General features: G+C 38.9%; 1 protein-coding gene across 13 annotated transcripts in view; it reads left to right on the top strand.

Moving 5' to 3' along the window:
- The window catches only part of DLG1 (discs large MAGUK scaffold protein 1), a 156,029-nt gene that overhangs the window by 20,870 nt on the left and 108,516 nt on the right, over positions 1-26,643 (top strand). The gene's annotated exons all lie outside the window — the stretch shown is intronic.

Genomic DNA, 26,643 nt, shown 5'->3' with positions numbered 1-26,643 from the left:
TCCTCAATGTTTTGAAATGTAATCAAAATTGAAGAGAAATTCTTATATATTGACAGTATATATTCCATATACTTGCAATGTGTAGTACATGAAAATGAATAGGCCTATCCTGTAAAACTTAATGTATTTTCTATTCAAGAATAGACTTCATTTTTAGGTACTTACGGCCTTTTATATTTGGTTTTAATCAACCCAAGGGCATAACAATTTCGGTACAACATGTGTTTAATGATTTGTTTTGCTTGCTTAAATTTATTAGAGATTGGAGGGAACCCAAGTTTACTATAGCTGGCACTTTTTTTTTAAATTTTATTTTTATTATTATTATTAATTGAAACTGTCACTTTTGCGACTTGTAAGGCTGCTGCCCAGTTTGAAATCAGTTTGTTAACCAGTTGCAACTAGATCAGCATAGCAGATGCACTTCAAGGTTCTTTTAGCTCTATTCTGTTGCTTGCCAGGCTGGTAGGACTGTATGTGATAAGAATGGAACAGTGTTTTTCTTGCTTGCAAAATGTTAGCCTTGGAACCAATATTCAAGAGAATTGTGGCCAGCAGGTCGAGGAGGTGATTCTCCCCCTCTACTCCACTCTGAGACCCCACCTGGAGTACTGTGTCCAGTTCTGGAGCCCCTATTACAAGAAAGATAAGGAGGTGCTGGAACGTGATCAGAGAAGGGCCACAAAGATGATCAGAGGGCTGGAGCTCCTCTGCTTTGGAGACAGGCTGAGAGAGTTGGGGATGTTCATTCTGGAGAGGAGAAGGCTCTGAGGAGACCTTATTGTGGCCTTCCAATGTCTTAAGGGGGCTACAAGAAAGCTGGGGAGGGACATTTTATAGGGTATCAGGTAGTGATAGGACTAGGGAGAGTGGAGCAAAAACTAGAAGTAGGTAGATTCAGATTGGATGTTAGGAAGAAGTTCTTCTCCATGAGGGTCGTGAGACACTGGAACAGGTTGCCCAGGGAGGTGGTAGAAGCCCTATCTGTAGAAGTTTTTAAGGCCAGGTTGGATGTGGCTCTGAGCAACCTGATGTAGTGTGAGGTGTCTCTGCCCGCGGCAGGGGGGTTGGAACCAGATGATTCTTGAGGTTCCTTCCAACCCTGACACCTTTATGACCTTTCAACTCTTTTACCTTAATGACATTTTACTTATCTATTTAGTTATTGCTGTAGTTACTTGGGGCTAAATGACTATTCTTCCAGCTGACACTTTGATGTGAGATGTTTGAGAGTGGGAATATAATGCTCCCCTAAAGTGATTAAGGATTGTATTACAAGAGCTTTCTACACAGCTGACTTTGGGAATGACTTTTTAGCAATGCATGCTTGTGTGTATACATAGAATAGTGGTGTACAAGCTTAGGTTGCCTGAGGATTTTTGGTGGGATCTATCCTAGTTCTTCTTTTCCTGTCCTACCTCTGGGTGGAAAGATTTGAGTTGGTCATCTCCATAGGCATTGTATTAGAAATTGTATAGAAAAAGCTAAAGCTGCAGATTGCAGTTTTCCTGTTCACATTCTTTTCCATACTTTGTTTCCTGGAAGCTTATTTGACAGTTTCATTTTAAGCTCCAGTGAAAAAAAAAAAAAGAAGGGGGTGGGGCAGGGAATATAAAATGCCTAAGACACTGATAAGCAGGAAGGAATGTTAATCCTTTCAGTGTTAGGAGCTAGCAAAAACATTGAATATAAATTCAATTTGAAAAGAATGAAAAGTGCATTCCTTTTTCTTAAATACTGAGTTGTAGGTGTATGTTAGCAGAGCAGCTTACAAATTTAAAGCAAGATCTTTTAACCCTGCTAACTGTGCGAGAGAAGCACGTGTAGAGCAGGGAGCAGGCTTTTGAGCTGTTCGCTGTGATCTGTGGTGCCATCTGTAGGTGGGACAGTTTGTGTTTGAAACTTGAATCCCTGGTAGAAAAATCTCCTTTGACCTAATCGACTCGTGTTTTGATAAGGAGATAGTTGTCTTGTGGCTTTTTCTTTTTAATCTATAAGGCATGTTTTAATACTGCAGTTGTTGTAAATCAGAGAGTTGAAGTGTTTGCTGTTTAGCTTGGATTAGAAGTAGCCACAGTAATTTAATTTTAGATGTTGAAAAAACCCCCACTGAACACACTGTGCCAAAAGAAATGTTTCATCTAGGAGGTGGAACTTGATCTAGAGTGTCTTACAGTTGGGCTAACAGATCTCTTTATTTAATGAGTAATGGTGGCTTAAGTACTTTTGTCTGATCTGTGGTTTCCCCCTTTATCTGCACATGTCCTTGTGTTGAAAGTCTGGCATGTAGAGATTGTCTGGATCCCTGTATTCTATGGCCTTTTGCCAAATTCTTTTTTATTAAAAAAGAAAAAGGAAATAAGGAAAAAGGCAAAATTATAGACATCAGCTAAATTTGATACCAAGGCAGTGTGGAAATGAAACTCCATAAATTTTGGAATCAAAATAATTCAGACTCATTTGTGAGGTCAGATTACAACCCACTGAGCCTTGATGAAAAAGCTTTTCCTTATTTTTGATTGAAATCTTTGTTTCAATTTATTTGTGGTTTCTTACGTCTTTCCATCATGTAACATCATCTTGGCTCTGTCTTCTGGGTAACCTCGTTGTAGGTACCGTAAGGCTGCTTTTAGATTCCACTGAGCTTTTTTTCTCAAACAGGATCCATGCCCTCATCCTCTTTAAGGGGCATGTCTTCCAGCTAGTTATTGCAGAACTTGCTCCAGTTTATGAACATCCTTGTTGTATTGGGAAGTCCAAACTGAATGCAGTATTCCAGATGCGGTGTTAGATGTGCAAAGCAAGTTTTCTTGATGCTGCAGACTGTTTCTGCTAATGCAGGTCCTGTTAACCTCCAGTTCTATGAAGGCATACTGCAGGCTCATGTTTGGTTTGCTCAGTGTCTGTAGAAAGACAAATAATACTCAACCTGAATACTTTGAAATGCGATAGAGTGAAGCTAACTTATTTTACACCTGTAGTATAGGAAGTAGTTTTGTTTGCCAAGCAAGTGGTGATGTCTTTTTAACCTTGGTAAGGTTTTGATAGTTTTGTGTAATTTCTTAGTAAAATGAGCTGCCATAGTCTAGTGGAAAGAACTTTGGATGTATGGTTTCCAGTGGAGTGGAAAAAAAAAAAAAAATCTGTGTATAATAGGTAGCAGTGTGATGGTTTATTGTCGGTGGGGGGGGGAATTTCAGCTCTCACCGACACAAGCAGTTTGTATTCAAAATGGAATGGTGCATCAAGCAGTTGATTTGGTCTTAAGTGAAATCTTGGAAAGAGATACTTGCATGTATAGAGGGCATTATTAAAGCATCAGGATGATCTAATTTTGTTCTTCTGTTTCTGAATTTTGTGAACTGCAGTATCCTTACCTGGCCTTTACAAACGCAGTCAGGTGTATCTGTCATAATAACAAGCTGTTCTTGGTAAAATCCCAAGAGTGTTGCACTGCCTTCAAATAGTTTCTTTGCATTCATATTTATAAAGATTCAGTACTAGTTAGCTTGCTGATATGCTATGCCTTATTTTTGTACTCCCTGTTAGATTGGTCCTTTAATTCTTTTTTTTTGTTGTATTGACATATCAACTCCTTTTCTATAGAAATGGTGTGCTTATTTTACTGAGCACCTAGTAGTGTATTGTCTTGGGTCACTCAGGAGCCTCATTGCTTTCTCTGTGCTAAATTTACAGTGGGGAATTACTTGGCTTGCTCTGTATTTTGCCTTCAATTCTTGAAACCTAGGCTGTTTGTACAAATAGAAGAATGTAAGTTTTGAACCAAAGCTGAAAAAGTCTTCCAGGGCCAGGCTTCTGGTCAAACTGAATGCAAAAGCAAACAAAACCCCTGTGCTCAGTTCAGTGTGAATGCACAAGCAATAAAAATCTGCTGTTTCTAAAAACTTACCTTTCTCAGATCAGAAGTAAATTGAGAACTTAGGGGAAAATTATGTGGATATGGTATTTATGTTTTCTTAAAACCTTGTAATAATTGCATCTTTCAGCCAGGTTCAAAGGTAGCTAGATGAAGTAGGTTACAGCATCTTAAAATTTTAATGTTTTCTTTACTGAAGGAGCTGAGAAAATGCTTGCAGTGATGATAGTGCTTGATCTTTACTGAGTCTTTGAAATGTCTCCTCAAATATGCTGAGGTTAGGCAGTTGACATACCTTTGCAAAGCCAAGCTGAGCCTGCTTCTCTGGTTACACCTGTGACAGCTATGTGTTATCCAGGTTTTCTCATAGAATCTGAGAGCAAATTAGCATTTAAATAACCACATGCACTTTTAAATTTGTGGATAGATGAAGAAATTGTTTATCTGTGAAATCAGTGTTTTCCAAAGCATTCTTTTAATCTGCATGACTTCATTCTATGCCTGGTTTATCTGCGCATGAATTTCCCTTTAGTTATCTGGTGACTTTGTTGATAGAATCTTTCACACTGGAAAAAGAATAAGCCTGTGAAGGCCCAAAAAGTGACTCCCAAACACAACCTGAAAGAAGTGGTAGATAATGCAAGTCAAGAAAAAAAAAAAATCTCCTTTGTTTCTCACATGAGACTTTTTGTTTTTTCTTTATTCTTAATGTTAATGCCACAAATAGCAGTGAATGGAAGTTAATGGAAATTTATCTTTTTCCTTCTGGCCAAACTGTATAGAACAAGTTGTTGCTGATTGTTGAGATGACTTGGAGCTAACAGATTATTTTCATTATGGAAACAGCTCAGTTGAAACTTCACCAGTTGCAAACACTGTTTCTTCTGAGCTCCAAAACCTAACACATGCTTGCTCACTGAAGTAGTTTTAGAATTTTAAGAGGCTGTGTGTTCTTTTCTTATGATAGTGCTGAACCTCGTGAATGTTTGAGACTTGGCCACTCTTTTTTGGAATGTTTATTTCTTCCATGTGCAGTATTTCTAATGGGAAGTCTGCAGAAGCAGCTTTTGGGCTAGAAAATATTTCTGTACGTACAATGCTCTCTTTGAGTACTTGTCCATCTGTGTAGTGTCTGAAAACGTGTATTGGTGTTTGCTACTGTTTCTTGGGTTCTTTTTACCTACCAGTATGGTATGTGTGATTGGTGGCTTTTGTGTTTTGTGTGGATGTTCTGTTGTGTTTAGCTGAAAATGAGCATGTAGAGAACTGATACCTGCAGTGCAGTGATTGGTAAAGGGCTGTAATGTAGCTTGGTTGTAGTTATTCTGATTTGTGCAGTGGCTGTGTTACTAGGTTTTCAAGCATGTTCTTTATGAGGTGACTTTCTTTCTGTCCTCTGCTCTGAAGTTTTTGGTGTGCCTGTTCACAATGAGCAGTCTGGTCCACAAATCCTCAGCAAAGAAACACCTTTCCCTGCTCCCCACCTCTCTGGATAGGTCTCTCTTCCACATTTATAGTCTGTATCAGTAATCTGAAAGAAGTTACCTGCTTTCTATGACCACACTAATGGGCCTCAGGTACTGTTAAAAGAATGATAGTGAGTGTGAGGGGGAAAAAACCAGCATGATAATGACGATTCTTACCTCTGAAAGAGTCCCAGTAAAGGCATGGGAGCAAAAACTGAAGGAACAGAAGAAAGTGGTTGACCCTAAATGTAAGCTGGTTGTTGTCAGGAGTAGTGTGAACAAAATCTCTTAATCACGAACTATGGTGGCTGAGAAACGTTTGAATGCTGGGGAAGTGTCCTTGATCTTTACCCCTCACAGAGCATGAGGGGCAAGCAGTCAGCATCTGCTATTGGGGCTCCTGAATTGAAGTTTGTGGAAGAAATGAATGTGGACTGAGTGCATATTTTAGAGTAGTCATGGAAGATGTTTCTAGGCAAGACACTGGACATGTGCCAAGTCACCTAAAAATGCATTTACTCGGTTTCCCCTAACTTTCTGGATGCTTGCACTTTGTTAATTTCTGTGATCTTTCCAAGGGAATTGAGAAATTCAAGGATAATTTGGATGTGAAGCACCTCCTGTGCATTCAGCTGTGATGAGGGTATTTTGTTTGCGTTGTGGGTTGGTGTTTGTTTTATTTTATTTTTGTTATTACTGTTTTGTTTTATTTTTTTCCTCTGAAAACCAGGAAAGCTCCATGAGCTGAATTAGTGCTTTTATCAGTGGAACTTACAGCTGTCTGTCTTGAGCCTTATCAGTCTCAAAGATGTGTAATTTTCCCACTGATGCTTTGCAGCAGTGAAAACTTCACCTGGGTATTGAAAGTAGAAATTCTTCACAGACTTCATAGACAATATAAAAATGAAAAGCATCTCTGGCTTGACTTGGACTCACATGGTAAAAATCCTGATCTTGGTGGCGGAATGGTATAAGATTTACCTTGAAATACCATCCAAGCTGTTCAGAGGTGCTTTTACTAACAGGCAAACAAATTTTACTTCCATGGTTTGGGTTTTTGGCATGTGGGTTTTTGGAGGGTTATCTTTTTGTTTTCTTTTAAATCAGGGGATTGGCTTTGAAAGTCTGCATTTCCCCTTTGTTCTGTAACTCTACTATTTGCCACCAAGAGGAAATACCTAATTTTCCTTATATCTAATATATCTGATCTTATATCTAATATCTAATAAAGTTTCCTTATTTCTTACCTTTCTCTTTTCTGCCCCTACTCCAGTATGTGACAGAGCCGGGGAACGAAGTGCAGTGAAGTCACAGCAAATTTCAAGGGGAATAATTCTTTAAATACCTACTTAATATATCCTAGAATTATTTGCTGATGTGAAATATAATCACTTTGGCTGGTGTACATCTTAGGCTAAAAGCAAAATATTGCAGTTGAGATGTAATAGCTTGAAATAATTTATTGAGTTTCTTCAATCTACTTCATGGCTGTTGTAGCAGAGATGTCAGGGGGAGATCTAACAGAATATAGCAGAAATTGAGTTAACCAGTTGCTTTCAGTGCCTCTTGTGGGAAATTAAATGTAGTAAGGTTCTTACCAATATATGAAAATGTCAGTTTAGTGTTTTATGGTACATGAAAGGTTTTTGTGTGCCCAAGTGTTTGACTTGTCCCAGCTGTGATAATGAGGTTGAAAGATAATGCCTGTGCACACAAACTTTGCCTTGTCACTGCATTACAGTGTTACAAAAGGAAATGAAATTCTAGGTTAATTTGAGGCTCAAAATAGCATTTCTCTTGCAATATGCATTACTCTTTCCTTGCCACTTTCTTCTCTCCCTGTTCTACGTGGAATATTCCATTCATTACTGCCTAAGAAATCAGTTATTTTGCAGTCTGCAAATGCTGAAATGACGTTAGAGGAGAAACACTTGCTTGCAACCAAAACTATTTTTGAACAAATGCTTCATTTTAGAAACTGTAGCCATCTAAGAAAAGCTGAATTGAATTTTTTTGCTCTAAAATAATTTTGTATTGCATTTCATCAAATGATTCCCTGTGATGCTCATGTGTTAGGTAATCCTGAAAGAGGAGTATATGAAATAGACTATGAGGAGGTACTTAACTGGTATGGAATAGGATTTGACATCTTTTGTAGGATATTTTCAAGGAGAAATTTAAGTTTTTTAGACATAGGTAATCAAAGTAGGTTGAGAATCTTTCATGAAACACAAAGCATTTGTATTTTAGCCTGCCTTTTTTTTTTTATTGTTGCTTTTTTTTCTCCACGGTGTTTCTACCTCTGATTGAATCCAAAGGAAACCTGGCACACATTCTACTGTTTTGACTATTAAACAGTGTGCTTTTTGTCACTCTGAGGTGGTGTTTAGCTGTGATAGAAAGGAAACCTTTTAAATGTTTGGAAAGATACCTGCTATGCCGAAACAATGGATTGCTTATGCATTGTAACAACAAAGGTAAGGTGATAAAGCTTTTGATTAATGCTTACAATCTTGGAGGCTCTTGTTCAGTCTTTTCTTCCAGCTTTTATCTACCTGTAATGAAAATGTCTTAATGGTTTTCTGATGTTAATTTTTTTTTAAACTTTAACTGCACAGATTGCCAAAATAAATTCTGTGGCTGTTGCTAAGAACAATCATAGATGTTAATTCTTCTGAGATCTAATTATACATGTACTGAAAAACTGAAGTGTAGTAGAATGATGAATTTTTTTTGTCATTCTGCAGTAAGGCTCTCTTCTGTAAAAAATGACTCCTTTCAAATGTGCTAAAATGGTAGTTTAATTTTTATTCTGGAATAAAGAATTGCAAATGACATGTTGAAAGCAATAATCAAAGAGAAGATGAATTTTGGAAGTTCTGTTAGGGATGAATATATTTCAAGATGCATTATTACTTTGACATCTTGCTGCTTTGAGATGAAGAGACTGAGACAGCTTAGCATCAGTACTTCTGTGCTAAGGTAAAGTTTTTTCACTGATTTTAATATAGTTCACTTAGAACTGATAAAGAGAAAATCTGATGCATAGACAGAGTGTATTTGTAGTGTGTGTGTGAGTGCAATATTGCTGAGTTTAGTTTTCTGAAGCTTTTTGTTTTCCTGCAAGTAAGAAACTGTTGTTCTGTATTGCTGCCTTTTCTTTGGATGTTCAAATAGTTGCAGCATTAATGTTTTTTTTTGTTTGTTTGTTTGTCAGGGTTTTTTTTTTAACAAGTTTCTTGGGCTTCTAAGCATTCTTCTGGATAATTTAAAACCATAAAACAAGTTCATACAAATGTCCTTCTCAAGAAGTATAATAAAACTCAACATCTTTGAGAATGTTATGTGGCTTTAGTGATGCCTTTTGAAAGAGAAGAGGTCAAGATGCTTATCAGGCTGTTTGACATAATGAGGCATAGACTGGAATGGGTCAAGTCACTTTATCTCTCACCAGCAAAGGAGTCTTTCTGCTGTCTGAACTGTCAGGGGGCTTTTAGCAGTGAAACATATCCTTTTAAATCACATTTGATTAATAGTATTTATTTATGGCATTTCTGTTTTATCTCTTTTAGAACATTCTCTTCTGTACCGTTGAGATTAGGATCGAGTATTAATTACTTGATTTTGGAAAAGGGAGGGGCGGTGCTTTCATTTTTATAATCTAACTGCTCAACTTTATTTTGTGCATTTGTTTACCTTCCCATATCTATTTGTCTAAGAGTAGAAAAAACAGCTAAGCCAACAAAAGATGTGTGTTTTTAATGATTTGCCTAGTTTTAAGTGCTAAGCAAGTAAGACTGCTCACAGAAATGCAGCACACGACAGGAAAAGATCATCTTCTCTGCACAGTGTAGTCTTAGATGGGCTTAGTCTGATCATGTATTTCCACCTGGAGTTATTGGCACTTAATCCTTCCTGCCAGTTTCATGTGAAGTTTTGGCCTCATTTAACCGAGTGCTGCTCTAGTATCATGTAGCTTCAACTAAATCTGCTCCAAAGTAGGTCTTATAAAAGAATGGATTGTTTCTTTGGGAGCATGTGTGCACTTGATGACTTAGAAGTTGTATTTTAATGAAAAATATATTCCTTGATTTTGTGCATAAACGTGTTCCTCAAAAGTAAAGGAAAGAGAATGCATAAAAGGAAGGCAGTTTTAAAACCAGCATTGAAGAAATGTATGGCATGATTAATAATGCTGTTAAATGTTTCCCCTTTATCTACCCTGGGTGGAGGAGTATTTGGAACAATTCATTGTTTATTTCTGAATAGGGAAGAATTTGATCAGCATGATGAATTTTTTAATGAATGTGGTCTTTGATAATTTTCTTTTCCTAAACTCAGAATTAAGATCTAGTCACGATGGGTGAACAGATGATTACACTACCTTCTGTCCTGTCTAAGGTCTAACTAGTTTACTTTCCCTAGTCTGGTGGTCTGGTGCAGAGAGTACTGATTAATACAGTACTTTTGCTCCTTATGTGGGCACATTTGAGGTTTGATGTAGGTAGGCAAATTTGCATCACTGCAACCATGGATACTATTAAGAGCAAGCACGTGGGTGAGCTTACAGGAATGTTTTTTATTTAAGTAACAGTTTTAAATTAGTTCATGGCACTTCAAAATACAGAATACGAAAAATCATTAATTTCTTCCAGAAAAGCCATTTTTGAGCATCCATTCTTAGTTTTCTTGTTTTCAGTAGTATACTTTCAGTGAACAGTTGAATTTAAAGTGCTGTAAACTTACTTCAAATATTTCTAGTAAGACTACTGCAAAAAAAAAAAAAATGCTGTTTTGTACAGTTTTTATTTCAAAATACTTAGAAGCATGTTGCTTGGACGGTACCGAAGCATTATCAGTCTGGTCCAGTACCTTTCTTCTCGCAGTAGCCAAGCCCCAAAGGAGGGTGGAAGCATATATGGTGCATCAGCCTATTACCAAGGGAGAAGGATGAAGGCTTTTTCGAAGTTGTTAAATTTAAAAGTCATGAGTCTTCATAAATTCTCGGTCACATCTGTTTGGGGTGAGCACAGTGTTGTGGCTGCACATGGTGGGAGACTGCATTGTGGCTGAACACAGGAACACAGCTACAGTCAGTAGTTGGGAAGATGACATTGGGTTGGAGTGATACCTGCAGGTTTCCTCGCTTGGGCATGCAGTGTGCTGTGGACCATTGTTGTTAGTGTCTGTTTTAAGAATTGCCCTCAATCTAAGTGACTTTTGCCTCCTCACCCAGCAGTTAGAAGTGCAAAAGCGAGTGTCAGAATCTCTTACACTGGAAGTGACCTAGCCCAAATACCTGTTCCAAGCAGCAGTGTCAGAATCAACCCTAGACCACATTACTTAGGGCTTTGGGGTTTTATAAATCCCCTTGCCCTGTCTCTATTAAAAATTATCTCCTCTTGCTGTCCCCAACAAGAACTGAACTTTTTTTTTCCCCCTGGTAGCCTGTTCTCAGGCATTAGAAAGCTGCTGCTGGCTCTTACAAAGCTGCCTTTTCTCCAGGATGAACAAGCTCAGTTCCCTGAACCTCTCTTCATTGTGCTTCAGCCACTTGGCCATGTTGGTAGCTTTCTACTGTACTTGTTAAACTGTATCTGGAATATAAGAACAAGTGTTTGAAAAAATACAAGGAGAGCTTACAATGCAAGTTTTTGTCTCCTTGAAGGTACTGTGTGCATCAAACCTAAAAACTCTGTTAGTAGAAAATAAAATGTGATAGAGGCAATTATTTGAAGATAGGAACAATTAAAATCTAAACTTTTATGTATAAACTTGATGCAGAAATTGCTTGGTAGATCCAAAATGGAAGAACAAAATACAGAATTCTGTGAATTTAAAACTGTAGAAGAGACTAAAACAGTTACATGGGAAATTATTATACTAAAAGCTTGGCTGCTAAATAGTCCACAACAGCCCTTCTAAGTTGGCACATGTGAATAGTGTGTCATGATGGGTTTTGGCAAGGAACTTCATTTTGCCAACATTCCATGTCCTCACTAAAAAGCAAACTGCTTTCCAAACATATTGGATTGGATTGTGTATAACTCATCTAGTGGGCTGTTGAGTAGCACTAATAATGCACCACTTGGCTTTGATTTGCCAGCTGGTTGAAGGAACACATGCAAAATCAACCATCACAGAAACTTAGGGAAGGGAAAATAAAAAAGGGGACATTGCTAATGTTGGCAGGGCCAGCAGATGGTATGAAATTGCTCTTGCATGTAATCTTGAAGTACAATGCAATGCCAAAGAAGCAGCTGCCTGCTTGCTAGTTGTGAAGTGTCAAAATCAACAATGGTTGTCTGACGACTAAGAGGGTTGGCCAGTTTTCATTTGGAATAGGAGACCAAGCATGTGAGTGATGTATGCCATAGCTGGGTTTAAAGGAATGAGGAATATCAAGAGAGAATACTGATCCTGTGGTCATGCCAAGAGAAGGGATGTCCCAACAGCATGTATTTGCGGTCACGAACAAGCCATTAAAATGCTGAAGTTTTAATATGCAGGATGGGCTTCAGCTGAAGGTCATACTTCTAATACAGGATAGTGAGAAGTTGGTTAAATCCAGAGGTTGTAGCTAAAGAACTTAGGAAATACTGTATCTTGGATTCCATGGATGGAATTGAAGGGGGCTTGTCTAAGTTTTGAAGATGAAAAAGTTTGAAGGTGATGAGTGAGTCCACCGAGGGTGATAAAAGGTCCTGATACGTAAAAACCGAAAAGATGCACTAAGAAAGCATGAGAAAATAGACTGACTCAAGGCAAATCATTAGTAAAAGCTTATGTTCTTACTGTCTATCAGTAAGTAGGATATAATAAGCTTTCTACATTTAACTGCTTTTTGAGGGAATACTCTTCAGTCCAGAGTCATCTTTCTCTTAACATTTTATTTGGTATTTTCCCAACCACCAGCAGTTTAGGACTCAAACTTCCTGGGCCAGAGGCAGTTGCCTCTGGCAATTGTTCATCTTTGGCTCTCCTACATAGATTGTCTAGTCTTACCAAAACACAAATCAAGTACACAAGAAAGGTATAGATCTGGGGGGTGTGTGTGCTTGAGATACAGAGCATCTTCACAGGTAATCTTTGTTTACATGTCTGATCTTTCTAAATTACTGCAAATATGCAGGGTCATTTCATTGATAACCCAAAAATTATTAGAATTGTGGAGCTTTTCAGGCAGAGACACCAGTGGAATTTGTACTTGGTAGAGTTTATGTGCTTGAAGAACCTGCATACCACATATCTGAGATGCTGAGATGCTTTCATAGCCTTATGAGTTTAAGATGAAGCTCGTGAGCTGTTAAGTTAGTACTTATTTCCCCTCCTGTTTTAAAAGTATAAGCGGATAAGTAGTAATACAAACAAGTGACAAATGTGTAATATTTGGTTATTGCACAAATTCTGGGCATGTTTGGTTAGGAAGTGATTGAAAAGGAGATAAAACAAGTGTCTGTAAAATACCAACACTTCCACCAGATGAATTATACAACTTGTGGACTAATTCTGAGAAGCAGTCTGTGGAATATGTTGAGGTTGGAGATGTTGAATGCAGCAGTAAAAAAAAGGAGGATAACTCTGAAATGGGTCCTATACATAAGACCTCTTCAAAGCTTTTTCACAGCTCCATTTGCCTGCCTGTAACTGTGTGGGTTTGTTTCTGAGAAGCTGGTGGTCATAACCTGAGTCATTTTCCAGGTAAGATTAATGGGACCAGACCATTGAAACAGAATCAGTTTTCCTTTGCTGCCCTTGATTACTATAGGAGAAGTATTCAGCCTGTGGCTTCACATGTGACAGTGAATCTATCAGGTTGCTGCTATTGAGAGTTCTTCTACATCCTTGTCTTCACTGCTTGCCTACTAGGAACCTAGTAAGACTTGTGCTTTTTCTGCTGCCTAGTGAGTGAAAGCAGTTCATGGAGAAGGTAGAGGCTAGGAAGGAGAGTTGAAAAGTATTGAGCAGTTAAATTGATTCAGCTGAATGTGAAAAGGCAGGTAAAATGGTAAAGACTTAACAGCTCAACACTTTTGGAAGGAGAAGGGGAGGAGAGCAGTGATTCTTTCTTCAGTAAAATCAATGTTTGCCCTGTTTGGCTGTTGCCCATGAAACTGGACCCTTGGAGTGAACAGCTTAGGCATAGTTTCCTGTTGTAATGAAAACAGTGGGAGAATAAATGTAGGGTTGTTCATAGTTGGGCATATGGTCTCCAACACGATTCTTTCAGTAGGCAGAAGTATTTAGATTTCTTGATGGCAAAAAACCAAAAGGCTTCTTCTCATGCTTGAGATTTTGGGATGGCTGAGCTCACTGTCTGATTATCTGGTATGCCACTAGTCAATTTTGTCTTTGTAGTCAGCACAGTGCTTCATCACTTCTCCTTTGTGAATGCAGCAAGTTCCACCAGGGCTTTGTTAATGAGATGTGTTTTTACACTTTATTTGAGGCTTAATCATAGCTTGAGTTATTGTCAGCAGGTATTACTCATACTTTCAGAAGTGGTAATAACATTACTTGAATCTTATTCCTGGGACTGGTATTTACTAGACAAAAAAAAAAAAAGACACTGAAGACATCTTCAGGTGAAGATTATCACTGTTTAAGTGATATTCAGCCTGGTTAAGGTTTTTTTTTTGGGGGGGGGGTGGGGGGTGTTTTAAGAGATGATTCTTTGAAGACCATATGCTGCCACATCTTGGGTCTGGAGGAGGGAAGGACATGCTTTCATGAAATTCTAATACATACTAGAAGTGTGACTTGAGGGGCTGCTGTCTTAAAGGTCAATGTGGGCAGGAATCGTCAGCGTTTTCTGAACTCATCTAAATGCCCAACAGAGAATGAACAGTCCTTTGGATGTTCTAGTGACAAACCCATACTGCCTGGAAGAATGATTCCCTGACCTCCATTGTTTGAAGACATGAGAATCATAATTAGTTCCTTCTTTCCCTCTTTGTATGAAATCTAAGAATGGGTTTACTTGTACCCACAATTGAATCGTAGAATTGTTCCGGTTGGAAAAACCCTCTAAGATCACCGAGTCCAACCATCAACATAACACCACCATGGCCATTAAGCTGTGTTGCAAAGTGCCATGTCTACCTGCAAAGTGACAGTGATTCCACTGCTTCCCCAGGCAGCCTCTTCCAATGCCTGACCACCCTTTTAGTAAAGAAAATTTTCCTAATATCCATTCTAAATCTCCCCGGCACAACTTTAGGACATTTGTTCTTGCTCTGCCACTTGATACTAAGTGATGCCAGCACCCACCTCACTACAAACTACCTTTCAGGTAGCTGTAGAGAGCAATGAGGTCTCCCCTCAGTCTCTTCTCCAGACTAAAGAACCCCATTCCCTCAGATACTCCTCATAAGGCTTGTTCTCCCAGGTTGCCCTTCTCTGGAAATGCTCCAGTACCTCCATATCCTTCTTGAAGTGAGCGGCCCCAGACTGAACACAATATTTTCAAGGTGTGGCCTCAACGTTGCTGAGGACAGAAGGACAATCACTTCTCTACTTCTGCTGGCCACACTGTTCCTGATACAGGCCAGGATGCTGTTGTCCTTTTTGGCCGCCTGGCCACATGCTGGCTCATGTTCAGCCAGCTGTCCACCTGCCCCTCCAGGTCCTGTTCTGCTGTGCAGTTTTCTAGTCACTTGGCTCGAGTCCTGTAGTATTGCATAGGGTTCTTGTGACCCAAGTGCAGGACCCAGTACTTGGCCTTGCTAAACCTCATGGAATTGACCTTGGCCTATTGATCCAGCTTGTCCAGGTCCCTCCAGAGCCAGCTTCCTACCCTCAAGCAGATCAACACTCTCACCAGTTTGGTGTGGTCTGCAAACTTACTGAGACAGCGCTCAATCTGCTCATCCAGATCATTGATAAAGTTATTAAACAAGACTGGTCCCAAAACAGAGCCCTGGCCATCAACTGGATTTAACTCCATTTACCACCATTCTTGGGCTTGGCCACCCAGACACTTTTTAGCAAAATGAAGCATCCACGCATCCACAAGCCATGTGGAGCCAGTTTCTGCAGGAGGGTGCTGTGGGAGATAGTGTCAAATCCCTTACTAAAGTCCAGGTCAACAACATCCACAGCCTTTCCTTATCCACTAAGTGGGTCAACTTGTGGTAAAGTGCAACAACTACTTACATGACTGAGTTTGAAAATGTATTTTGATTGCTTTAGCTTTGGTTTAGAAAAATGAAGCAGTAATTAAGTACAGTTTCCTCAACACTGCCCCAAGTCTGTTATAGGCCTGCAGTTTAGATGATGCTGTTCCATTTTAGGTGAAAAAAAAAACAAAAACAAACACCAACAACAAAACAGAAACAAGCCCCCATACAAAACCAAGCCACCTTTCTCCTGCTATTTCTAATTAGGACCAAGAATATAACTCAAGAAAGCAGAGGCAGGAATATGTTAGTACATGAAACTTTTTTTATCTGCTTTTTTCATCTCTCTTCAATCTAAGAAAATGGCTTGGGATGCTTTAGCCACTGGGAGGTTTTGGTGGTTTGTTTTTGAAGTTTGACTCTTTATATGCTGTAAAAATTCCAGCTAAGATGAGGAGTGGTTAATTTAATGACCCATTATTAATAAAGGCCTCTTAAAAGCTGTTTGTGGAAAATTTTCTGGAAATAAGCATCATCTCTTGTATGGAGAGAAATGCCTTAGTATCTCCATTTCCTAACAGGCTGTTGACAGGATCAGATGTACACAGCTGGTTTTATGCAAGTAACTGGAATTTAGCTGACTACAGAGAAGTCTAAACCAGCATGGCCTTTGTAGCTCCATTCCTGATCTTACTTTGATTATGACAATGTTAACACTGTTGAATACAGTGATCTAAGTGCCACTCCAACTTGTACATACACAGCTGGAAGTACTATTAGAGGGGTGAGGAAAGTGCTGAGAAGGAGGGGGAAGGGGGAAAAGTAAGCCAGAAGAGCTTGTTTTCATGAGTTAGGAAATAGGTTTTCAAAATCAAAAGATAGCAATGACTTTTTGAATGAGATAATGTTTAAACAGCAAGAGTCAAGCCAAAATCAATTAAGGCTGGAAATCATAAGGTTCCTTGCTTCTAAAGCAATTGGTTCAGTAAAAGCTTTTTATAACACTAATGTAGATAACGTGAGCTCATTATGATATAGCTGTATGATTTTTTTCAAGATCATAAGTTTTTTTATTTTCATTATTAAGGGTTTAGGATATTTGAGAGACCTAGCAGACAAATCTGTCTCACTTTACATAATTTTGAAGGAAGACTGAATAGGATCCAAAAATGATAATTGTTAATCATCTAAAGTATCCTGTTTGTAGCTTAGCTTAGTGTAACTCTCCTGTCAAAAGGACTGTAGAAGCACATAGCTGATAATGCTGAGCAGGAGAATTCAGGTCAGAATAGGAGTGTTTCAGCTTTGTAAGACCTCCCTGGCACTCTAAAAACCTTTCTCCCGTTAATTAAAATGTTCCTTCATGTGTTGATTCAGAGAATAGAATCGACATGAGTTCATGTGCATCAGTTAACCGGTGCACTGCAGTCCATGAGCAGCGTGTTGGGACAACCTCGGCAGCAGATTATGGCTGAAACTTTCTGGTGGAATCAACTCGTCTGTTCTCTGTTTTTGGTGGTGTTTCAGGTCTGATGGTTGGATGTTAGTGGATGTTTTGGGTTGCCTTTGTAAGCTGTGACTGTATTTCTTAAACAGGGGGGTGGGACTAGATCTTCAGAGATCTCTTCCAGCTCCTGCTGTACTGAGTCTGGAGGAGCGTTTGCGCCGGGCTCGGTAGGTGCCGGCTGCGGGCGGCGGGGGAACGCTGCCCTCTGCTGGTCGCTGCCTGCTTCTGTCGGGTTAACGAAGGCACCTTCCAGAGCTGGGCAAGGAGCTCCCAGCCCTTCGAGACTGGAGATGTGTCCGGAGGTCCTTTTGTAAGGTATCGAAGGTCGCAGAATTGCAGTACTAGCTTGCAGCGTACAAAGCTAGGATTAAGTTGTTGGGTTGCTGTTTTTTTTGTTGCTGCTTTGCTCAGACGAGATGATCAGAAACGTTTTCAATAGGCAAGATCTGTGAACACCACAACATCATCCAGAGAAGTAAAACTTTCTGGTTTTCCTCAAGTTTCTTTTTATGAAAATTCGAACTCTGTTCTTCTGAGCTAATAATTTTCTTCCTTGTTGGTCTTATACACCTCCTCTTTTTAGTGAAGATATTATTTTCTGGATGTTTTAAAGGCAGAAGAGGGGAAATGGAAGGGGAAAGTGACCTATATTTGCTATAATATGCTGTCACATTGACTCAGGTGTTTGGGTCCTAACTCTGAAGTAGTATTGCAGTGATTTTGAAGCTGAAGTAGGACACTATTTTGTGAAGTACGGTATTGCATTGTGCTAAAAGCATATTAACCACTCAGTTTTGAAGAACTGTGTAGTTAGTTTGCTGGCAGCTGGTGGTGTTTCTTAAGGACTGGTTGTGTGTGCCCTAGATTCCTGCTAAAATGCTGTGGTTTAGAGCATGTTTTAATGGGCAGAGGCTCTAGGGCCAATAAGTAGGATTTAGTTTAGGATAACTCTTTTGGAAGTTTGCTTCATAAACTGGATGCAATTCTAAACCAAAGTTAGTTTTGATTTAATCTGCTAACATTGCAAATGTTTTAATAAGCTTAAAAACTGTGATTTTAATATGCATATGCTGTAATGGTTGTTGACTTATTAGTAAGTAAATACTTATTACCAGTTTCTGAAGATTGCTTTCAGCAGACTGAAACCTCATTGCCAAAGTCCTCTTGTTTCTTCTATAATAAGGGGTGTTTCTTGTGCTTCCTCTCAAGCTTTGGAGGAGGGGAGAAGCAGGATTTGGAAGCATTACTAAGTGAAATATAACCAAGATAGAGTGAAGCAACCTCGTGGTAATGGTACTTGGTAATAATAAAGTATGTGAAGCATCGCTCTTTGAATTCTTGGCAAAAGATGTAAATCGAGATTCCTTTCTGGAGCTCAAGTTCAGTTCAAGTTACAGTCCCCACACTTTTCACTTAAGCTGTTCTGTCATGCTGATTAAGTTGTAACTTGAGTTCTCAGTTTTCAAAAGGCTGCTCCATCCCCCAACTCTTTTTTCTTTTTTTTATTCTTTTTTTAGTTCAATTACTTAACATCTTCCTTATTTGCAAATTCCGAGCATATTACTGCACTGCTACCATGTTTATGAGCACCAAATGAGAGAATGAATCTGCCAACAATAGCAGAAATACTTGGGAAAATACTTTTTAGGAGCTGGAGAGAATTAATATTTGATTTCTAGTAGTATTTGCTCTACCCTGAACTGCTTACAGCTGGCACTGCCTCTCACAGCCTGCTATCTCCTATTAGCTGTTTCTTGGTACTGCTATTATTCCTCATATCTGTGCCTGGGTTCTGTCCTTGCTGCAGAGCTTGGCACAAGAGCTTGTGCTTCATGAACTGCCTTCTGCCACAGTCCTCCAGATCACAGAGACCTCTGTTGAAGTCTTGCAATTTCTTGTATTAGCTGCTTCAACTAGCAGACTCTCACCTGTGGGTTTTGCTTGGGCTGTGTTGTGTGTCATCATGCCACCATCTAGTGCAAATGTTGTGCAACATGGGCCCAGTCTCTGTCCTCAGGGTGCTTTGCTTGTTACAGCTGCTAGCCTGGTATCATCAGTCACATTTTGAGTCTGGTGGTCACCCAAATTTTCAACTCATGTAACAGCCTGTTTGGCTTGCCTGTCAGTCTTTAAGATTCAAGGGGCTCTATCAGAAGCCTTTCATCTCTGCGTATCTGTTTTGTGCCTTCTTGCAACTCTCCCCTTTACCTTCTAGTTTCCCAGAAAATGTCAGGTTGGTCAGTGGTCTGCAGGCAATAAATCTCAGTTAATAATAATGTGCCAATTGCCAGTATCCTTCCCATCTGGATTGGGATGGCATTCTTAGTTCTTTTATGTAAGAGAAGTTGCGTTTTAAGATGGAGAAAGTGATAGAGCTGCAGTGAATTGAAACTATATGCTGGCAAATTCTTTTGTCTGTTGGAGTTGAATAGTAGCATTATGCATCTTGTCCCTTTTAAAGGAAGAAGTCATCTCTGGTTTTGAAATGTTCAAATCGATTAGGATGACAGAAGAAATCCACCATGGGAATTTCCTCTTTAAGCACTGTACTAACATTGTTGCATCAAAATGTGTTTTTGAAAACAACTGTTTTGTGTAGAACCTAGCAACAGTCCTCTGGGTACCCAGAAATGTGCAGCAGATACACAAGCATCAGCAGAACATGATTGCTGCCTAGATTCTGTCCTGCTCTCAGTATGCTCTGTCGTAATTGAGATGTGATCTGTTTTCACTGTTTTTTTAAAACAGGGGGACTGGAGGATTGGAACAACCTTTGCACTGTCTAGAGGAAAAAGGAAACACCATTATTAATATAGTGCAAGCACTTACCTCCACTGACTGTGGGACACTCAGCCTTCATTCTGTCAGTGCTACATCAAAGCAGAAGAGAGAAGCATGTCAAATTGCAGTCTTGATGTTGTGTTAAGGAAGCATGGATAGCTATTGAAATGAATCTGGAATAGAATGAAGCTTCACCATGTAGAAGAGATGTATTACTAATATGTTTCCTCTCCATTTTCACTTGTTCTACACCTGTGTGCCTTTATTTTTCTAGTGGAGACAGATGCTTGATTACTACTCTGAGAGTTAGCAGCAGAGCTGCTACTTTTCTTGTCTGCATTGCATGGACCATCTGAAAGGTATTCCAGTACTGAAAACTGCTCCTTCAAAAGGAACCCTTGCAAAAAGATAGGATTGCATGACTCAGATTCTGAGCAGTCCTTTGACAGCTGAAGCATCTTCATACGTTATCCATTCTTGGAATAAACCTCAAAGATGTTGTCTTTTGTTCCTCCCATTGCTCCACTTAATACTTTCTGCATGACAATCTGAATCCTGCTAGCTTTCTGTCTCAGCCCAGTAGATACTTGAACAGTGTTTTGGAGGGTATGCTTAGCTGTCAGCCTCAGTCTGACAGGAAGCCATCAAGAGTGGTGAATTGGATCCTTGCTCCAGCCTGGTCTTTACACTGGGGAGAGCACTCCCAGGTAATCACCCTCAGCTGGATCCATCTTTCTCCCTGAGTATAGCCTTTGAAGTATAACCTTGCCTGGCTAATAACCTTTGTCTCTTGCGCTTAGAATCTATCCACCTCAAATACAAACTGAGTGGAAGCTTCATTGAGGGTGTAGGGAAGGGATGAGACAGAAGTGTAAAGCTTTTGGGTTTTTTGGAATGTCTGTCACTGATTGGGTTTTTATAGTTCATTAGTTTCATTAGATATAGTTTCATTAGATTCAGTGTCTGATGTTCTCCAGAGATTTTTTTAAGGCTTGGATGGAACTATCCAGAGCTAAATGCATAAACAGTTTTCTTCTGTGTGGACAGAGGGGAACAACACATCAAAGGCAACTTCAGAATAATCACATTGTTGTTCAAAGAGTGCTCTCAGCAGTTTTTTGAATGCAAAGGTCTCACGGTTCTTAATTTTAAAGATTTTTTCAGGTCAGCCTGGTACAGAGTTTGGCTGAGACAGAGTTAATTTTCTTCCTGGAAGCCCATATGGTGCTGTGTTTTAGATGGTGACAAACTGTTGATTAACACACCAGTGTTTTTGCTATTGCTGAGTAGTGCTCACAGAGTGTCAAGGCCTTCTCTGTTTCTCACTGTGCTGCCCTAACAAGAAGGCTGGGGGTGGGCAAGAGAGTATGAAGGGACACAGCTGGCCTATCTGACCTGAAATGACTGAAAGACACTCCTTGTTTTTTAACATTGTACTCAGCAATAAAACTGAGGGGAATTTTTCTGAAGTAGCTGTTGCTCAGGTTGGCCATTGATCTGCTGGTGGGAGGTGGTTACTGATTTGGTTTGCATCACTTGTATAAGTGTCTCTTTTTTTTTTTTTGTTTATTTGGTTGGTTTATTTGTTTTTGGGTTTTTTTTTTTGTTTTGTTTGTTTGTTTGGTTGGTTTTTTTCACTGATTTATCTTGACCTGTGAGGTTTATGCTTGTGCCGTTGCCTTTCTGATTCTCTCCCTCACTCCTCTATGGGGGAGGGAGTGAGCAACTGTGTGGGTGCTTAACTGCCCTCCACAGTCAGCCTATCACAAACTTTCTAGACATGTTAAATATGTATGAAATAATGAACTACTTTCTGATACTGAGGATTTTCTAGTTGAATTGCAGTCTAACTGTAGTATAGACTGTTGAGAATACAGTTATCCTTTCTTTTCTCATAGACACCTTACCAATATGATGAAAGGAATTTTTCACAATGAATTTAGCAGAGAAGGTCAGGTAGGATCCAGTCTGTCTGCTGAATTTACATCATCTTTCATTGAAGTCTTGCAAAATGAACCATTTATTTTCAGTTCTTTTCCTAGTCTCTTTTGAAGATGTTCTCCCAGTTTTGGTGGTTTCCAGTTAAAAAAAGTAATGTTGGATTTTGGATGTCATAGTAGTCATGCTGGCCAGTTCTCTAATCTCTCTAATTCTCAGGAACTTGTTGTGTAGGAACTGAAGATGTAAGGGCATGATCCAGTAGTGTTAAAATATTTTCAAAACATCAGAAGAAAAGGAAGCGATTCCACTCTCGGCCTTTTTAATTCCAAAATGTGAAATTCTGCCTGTTGTTGCTTAGGCATCCTTAACCCCTTCCTGCTTGACCTTTCTTTGGTGGGGACTTCTTGATGTTTATTTCCTTGCCTGCTGCCTACTTCCAAGAAACCTGCAAATGATTGCTAACCTTGGAGACCTCTATTCTGCCAGTCAGTTTGGCTGAAATTAACCCATAGTATTAAAATTATTAAAAGGCAGGGGCTGACAATGAATGATACAATTAAATATCCTTGAAATCACATTTCACATATGTAGGACCTCTACCCAGTGGTAGCTGTCAGGAAGGTCTGGTTTTTTGTGATGTTTTGCCTCTGAATGCTCTTTTGTCTGTCATTTTGCAGCTCATGTTTTGATGCCTGATCATTTTTGCTTATAGAAGGCAACATGACACAGACACCTCTGGGATCTTTCTCTGACATGGCATTATACATTTTTCTCTGTTTTGAACTGAGGGGAATTCAAAAAGCAAATCTGTTAAACTGCCCACAATGATGGACGCTCAGTTGGGAGGGAAAATATTATTGTCTGTGTTTTGGCTTGACTTACCAAGTGTTATGAAGGACCTCATTGGAGTGATGTCCCAGATCTGTCTTAAACATAACAATTGAACACTTGGAATAAACTAGGAGAAAAATCACAAACACCCACTGAAAAGTTTCTATTCATAGGACCTGTTCTGAGCTTAAATGCCATTGCAGGGCAAGTTTTAAAAAACACAGCTATTAATCAAAATCCTGCTTCCAAACTCACATTTCTCCTTCTGTTTGAAGTTAATGGGGCTGTGGTATTCTTCCAGAATGTGTAAACTTTAAGCCATAGACAGCTGTATTTACAATATGTTAATTGTCCCAGATTTTTTTTTTCCCCCCATTGTTGGTGTCAAAACAGAAAGACTCTCTCAAGTTTTTTGAGAGTTTGTTGATGATTGTTTTCAGCATTGATGGGTCAGATTGAGTGGGCACTGCAAATCAAGCTTCTTAAGAAGGGCAGATGGACATCAGTGACCTGGGATGGAGGTGCTGCAGTGGCTGCCTTTAACTCCTGCAAACATGTTTACTTGCCAAGCTCACAAAAAGGTGCTTCTGAGGTATGGATGCCTGTTAAGGGTATCCCTTAGAAGGGAAATTTCTATTTCATAGTGTTTTAGTAAACAAACCTGTTTGCCTGAAAGTACTATGCAATTTTTTTTTTTCTGGTGGTTGAGGAGTGTGCATGTACAAGCTGTTCATGGTTTTTGGCTGCTTCCTCAGAACTGTCTTGGATGGTCATCTGATACTGCAGGAGGAGCAAGAACTGCAAAGAGAGCTTCATGGGTGCTGATGGATGAAATTTGCACCAGACATCAGTTATGAAACTAGTGTTCAAATTCAATTTCCCTTACAGAAAATGCTCGTAGAATTACTACTCTTAGAGGAAGGAATTGTTAACAGCCACTATGTTAAAATGTTCTGCTAGTATGAGGTAATCTTAAATTAATGTCTAAGCATCTTTACAGAGGAAGTCTGTACATTATTTCAAGACCTTACAGATTATGTAGAGCAGAGGTTAAAATACTTTTTTTTAGATTTAAATAATTTTGATGCTGCAAAGCACAGAAAATTGCTATGGTTGGAAAAGACCTTCAAGATGATCAAGTTCCAACCATTGTCTGATTCTGTTAGGGGCCACTACTACCCCATATCCTTGAGCAAAGCATTTTTTTTTTTAAATTGGAGTTTACTAAGTGTTCTGGAAGTATAGCAGTTCAGGCTTCTGGGGAAGAAAGACCTAAAATCCCCCCAGCTTGACAGGTGCCTGCAGTGCTCCTCATTGGACACATTCTGTCTGAAGAAACACCAAGGTTAGTGTAGTCTTTTCCCCTTCAGTTTGGCAGTCTGACCAGCTGGTACATTTATCAAGATAGATCTTCACATACTCGTTTTATTAAAAGCTCCAAGTCTCTGTCTTGCTGTTTCCTAACCTGTATTGTATTGAGGATGTGGGTGGAACGCATGGATCAATGAAACCAGTACTGTGTGTGTTCAATCAAGAATGGCTGGCAAGTGCTGAACAGAAGCATTAAGTTTCTGAAAGTGTTGTAGTGTGGGTTTTTTGGTGCTGCATAACTCTCATTTATCCAATATTCATACTGCGTGGGGAGACTTGGAAGTAGGAGCTTTCTTATTTTATGATACTAACAAAATCAGTCTTGCTCACTAATTAAAGATCTAATGCTGTTGATATTTTTATTGTGCACATGGGAGCCATGCATAAAGATGGGTTATTGCCAAGTAAACATTCAAACAAAACTTGAAGCAAAGGCTTCAATTAATTTTAAGTGGTGTTTTTGTAACAATGAAAGCAGTTAATGGTAACACTATCGAGTAAACATGACTTTTAAAACGTTTTGAATTGGTTTCTTTAGATTATTCTATTTAAAATTGGCATTTTAACGTTTGTGTCATGTCAAGTGGAAACCTCCTGTGCAAGAAGAAAATTTAGGGGTTTGTTTGTTTTTCTATATTCAGTGAATGTTGATATATTCTTGTTGACTATATGGCAGAAATGGATAAAACATTGGCACTGTGTCTATCTCCCAGCTAAAAAAAAATGTTGTTGTGTTTAATCAGTATGCAAATGGTGGGCTCTGACTGTAGGAGCTCAAGCTTGTATATGATAACACGAATTACGTACTGATAAATTGGGAGGGAGTATCAATAGATAATTAAGGAGTTATGCTGTGTTCTCATCAACAGCTTAGTCATTGTGTTACTTCTTGTATTTTGAAATGTTAACCCAACCTTCAGTTTGAATCAGAGTAGTAGTTAAATAAGTGGAGTTATGTCTCTTTAGACCTCAAAAGTGGAATACAGAATATCTGTTTCTCTAGATGATAACTTACTGTATTCATATTTCAGTAAACCTTTTGTTCCCAACTGTGTATTTATAAATCCTTTCAGTATATGTAATTATTTTGAATAAGTGAAACCTTCAATTAAATATCTAAGTTTAGTCAGATATGTAAGAATACATTTCAATTTTAAAAGCCCAAATATGTTTTTAAGCTTATGGGCAGTAAAATGTGTAAAAAAAAGTTCCATCTTTGTATAAAGATCAAAACAATCTTGCAGTGTAACCTATTTGTTTACAGCTGCACATACAGGGCTGCAAGATTGGGATGTTTTATGTGGTCTTCATCAACAGTGTAGATGTAATTGCCTGAAGTTACATAGGCTTGCTTGTTTTTGTTGTATCTTACTGATGGAATCTTTTGTAGATGTGTAGAATGTATCTCCCTCTTATTGATTCTTCTATGCCTATGGCACATTAGGGCTTATATTTTCTGCATTGCAAAAAGCTACTTCTGCAATATTCAGGAAATGCTTTTAGCTCTTCGACTTTTTGTCATGAAATTGTCATGCATTTGTGTATTTTAGTGTGAAGCTATACTAATACTGTGGGATTAGAGGTATGGGAGTAAGATGAATTGTTGAGCTGTGGTGCATAGGAGAGGTGGTTTTGTGGGGCAGCAACATTCTTGTGCTTGGCAAAAGACAGTTCTCTGTGACTGTTTTCCTCTGTGCTGTATTGCCTTTTTAATATGCGTTGTTTGGGTATGCATCTGGTTGTACTCTGTGCTATTTCTTCAGACAGGAGATTGTGTACCGCATCCCTCAGATAGCTGAAGGAAAAGAAAAGGTTTTTTAGGGTCATTCTGTTATACTTAGGGCTACCATTGGATTTGAATGTTCATGCATTAACACAACCTGACTTGGCCAAACAAAGGAGGTGTATTCTCTTCTTGGAAGTGATTTATATAGTCTGTTTCTTTTTCCATGATGATTAAGCAGAGTATTAGAGATTTTTTACAAGTAACAGTATTGCTGTAGTTGCATGCAGAAGATGACCTACTATGGGAAATTATGTCTAAGGCTATTTGGTGGGAAAATTGTAGGTCACGGCTCAGGGTGGAAAGAAAATTATGCTTATATAGTATGGAAATGCTGTCATCTGTGGTCCTTGGATATTCTACCAAGAAAGAGGTCCTCATGCAAATGAAGTTTATTTTGAGGTTCACAGTGGGCTGAGTTACACATTTTTCTCCAGACATCTTGCCTTAGTTTTGGTTTCACTGATCTGCACATTTATATAAAGATGACTGTCTCAGTGTAATTCATGAAGTTACTCACTTCCGAGCTGCTAAGTGTGGATGCCAATTTTACACTACATGAAACTTTCTACCTCAAGGGGTGCTTGTCAGGTAAACCAAATGAAGTAAAAGGTAGATGATAGAAGGCTGGTACAGAAGCAAACTTACGTCGCATCCTAAAGAGAGGGAGTCTAACAGGACTTCTCTGGAAGGCTTAAATGCTTTTTCACAATACCATTCAATACAATTAAAAATAGAAGTGATGACTAACATTATTTCACTGAAGCTTTTAGCAGAGTTGTTAGCTTACCCTACAAGAACAGAGAAATCACAGAGGATGTATTTTGATCACATTCTCTAAGGCAATTTGTTAAAATACATAAATACATTAAAATCTTGGAGAGATCTGTGAACTGTAAAAAAAGGGATAAAGTTTAAATCCTTGTTGAGCTTGATCAAACACCTTCACCTCCACCCCCGAAAAAAAT

This window comes from Indicator indicator, chromosome 13 (genome assembly GCF_027791375.1).
Source record: "Indicator indicator isolate 239-I01 chromosome 13, UM_Iind_1.1, whole genome shotgun sequence".
In the NCBI taxonomy this organism is placed as follows: Eukaryota; Metazoa; Chordata; class Aves; order Piciformes; family Indicatoridae; genus Indicator; species Indicator indicator.
Note: the sequence above shows the minus strand (reverse complement) of the source record. Positions and strands in the feature narration are given on the sequence as shown.